The sequence below is a fragment of the Myotis davidii genome, unplaced genomic scaffold, assembly GCF_000327345.1.
Source record: "Myotis davidii unplaced genomic scaffold, ASM32734v1 scaffold332, whole genome shotgun sequence".
NCBI classification, from domain to species: Eukaryota; Metazoa; Chordata; class Mammalia; order Chiroptera; family Vespertilionidae; genus Myotis; species Myotis davidii.
Window position 1 is genome coordinate 6,099,038 of NW_006285779.1, and position 2,492 is coordinate 6,101,529.

A 2,492-nucleotide genomic window follows, 5' to 3' on the forward strand; every position below is an offset into this window, starting at 1 on the left:
GATAGGGAGAGCAATAGAGATCAGCAATGCAGCAAAAAGAGCTTTTAGTGATAATTAATAATTAACATTTCTAATGATGTCCCGGCGACAGGAAGAGGCCAGCACAGGGCTCTGGGGCACTCGGGGTGACAGTGACCTCCAGGAGGAGCGGTAGCCTGAGCCTCATTAACCTTCATGAACCCCACCCCCGCCCCACCACTCCCATGCAGCCCCAGTGGGCCGCCCACTGCTGCTATGGCCACTGTCATGATGAGTCCAGGGGAAGGGGGAGACTGGGGGAGTGACTTAAGGGAGATAGGCTTCTGCTAGGAGACAGTTGTTGGGAATTCCTTTTCTGGGCTCCCAGAGCCAGCTCCTATGACAGCCAGGTGCCTGGTGTCCCTGGGCCAAGGCAAACAACGGAGGGAAGCATCTTCAAAGAGACAGGACACAAAGAGGGAGCAGCAACGTGCTAAGAGCCACAGGAAGCGGGGAGAGCAGTGGAAGCGGGGACAGGCGGGAAGCTGTCTGGGGTGGTGGAGGAGCTGTCCCTGGAGGAAGCACGTATGGCTGAAGCCAAAGCCGAGAGCAGGAGGGACTGGTTACATGGTTATAGCTGTGATGGTGGCAGTCAGACTGGCTGGCAGATGGTGCCCTCAAAATGCATATGTTGAAGCCCTCACCTCATAGAAGTAATTAAGGTTGAATAAAGCCGTAGGAGTGAGGCCCCACCCTGATGGAATAGGTGTCCACATAAGAGAAGGAGACACCGGGAGCCCCTTCCTTCCCTCCCACCCGCGCACACACAGAAGAAAGGCCACGTGGGAACACGGACAGAAGGTGGCGGTCTGCAGCAGGCGAGCGCTCCCTTTGATCTTGGACTTCCCAGCCTCCAGAACGGGGAGAAAATAAACTGTAGTCTCAACTACCTACTTTCTGGTGTTTCTCAGAGCAGCTAGCACAGACGAGCATGGTGGTGAGTGAAGTGATTGTGGCAATGAAAGCACTAGTAATAGGCTCTAGGGCAGCGGTTCTCAACCTGTGGGCTGCGCCCCCTTTACTGGTTGAACGACCCTTTCACAGGGGTCGCCTAAGACCATCCTGCATATCAGATATTTACATGACGACTCATAACAGTAGCGACATTACAGTTATGAAGTAGCAACGAAAATAATTTTATGGTCGGGTCACAGCATGAGGAACTGTATTAAAGGGCCAGAAGGTTGAGAACCGCTGGTCTAGGGTGACCAACGGCCCCCACCTGTCCAGAGCTGAGGGGTTTCCTGGCAGGCAGGGCTTTCAGGGGACAGTCTCAGGCACCTGAGACGGTTGATCACCCGAGCTGGTGGCAGTAACAGCAGCAGCCGCAGCAACTGTAATTAGCCGGTGCTTTCTATCACATTTATATCATATTTATTCACTTTTAAGCTGCCTCATTCCTAAAGGATGCTTTAAGCCATAAGGTGCTTTATGGATACAAAGCGCTTCACAAACACATCTGTCCTGCCAAACTTGAGCCAGCCCTTCGCCCACCAAACTCAAGCTTGACCCATTTTACCCCAAAGGCCAGTGTGGACTCAGCCAGCTGGAGGGTCTCTCTCCTGCCAAAGGCCCCGTGGCCCCGAGGAGGCCTGGCCCCGTCACTAGGTGCCAGGCAGATGCCTAGGCCGCCCCCTTAGAGCTGAATCTGTTGCACAGGGGGAGGCCAGGGCCGTGGCAGGCTTAGAGAACTCTCCGGGGGCTGCTGGGAGCGAACAGCGCTCCAAGTGTGCAGCAGCCGCTCTGTCTAGGCTACATCAGTTAATTTGATTTGTCGTGACTTTTTATTCTGAAATAATGCCCAATTTACAGAAAAGTTTCAAGAACTTTATTTTAAAAGCCTCTCAAGTCCCCTTAGCTAGATTCACCAATTGTTCATGTTTTATCTCTTTGCTTAATATTTCTTTTTTTTAATCTAAAAAAAAATAAAACAGAAATTAAGCTTTCCTAGTGTGATTGACAGCAGGACATATAAGTCAATGGGCCTACATATTTTGGCAGCTCAACACCTGCTTCCTAAGAGAGATGGGCCATTATCACCTTCAGTGGCACAGATCATGATTGCCTGGGGCTGAGGGTGAAGGGGTTGACTAGGATGAGGGACAAGGAAGCTTTGGGGGGTAATGGAAACATTTTATATCCTGACTGTGGTGGTTACACACGGATATAAATGTGTCTGAACTCATCCATCTGAATGTGTACTTACAATAGGGAATGTTATTACAGACAATTTATACTTCAATAAAGTTGATTTTTAAAATGTGTCCATATGTATGTATGTGTATATATATAGATAGATATAGATATATACACACACACATTTTTTAATTGACTTAGAGAGGAAGGGAGAGGGAGAGAGAGAGATCGTGATGAGAGAGAATTGTTGATTGGCTGTCTCCTATACACCCCCTACCAGACATTAAGCCTGCAACCCAGGAATCGAACCGTAACCTCCTGGTTCATAGGTTAATGCT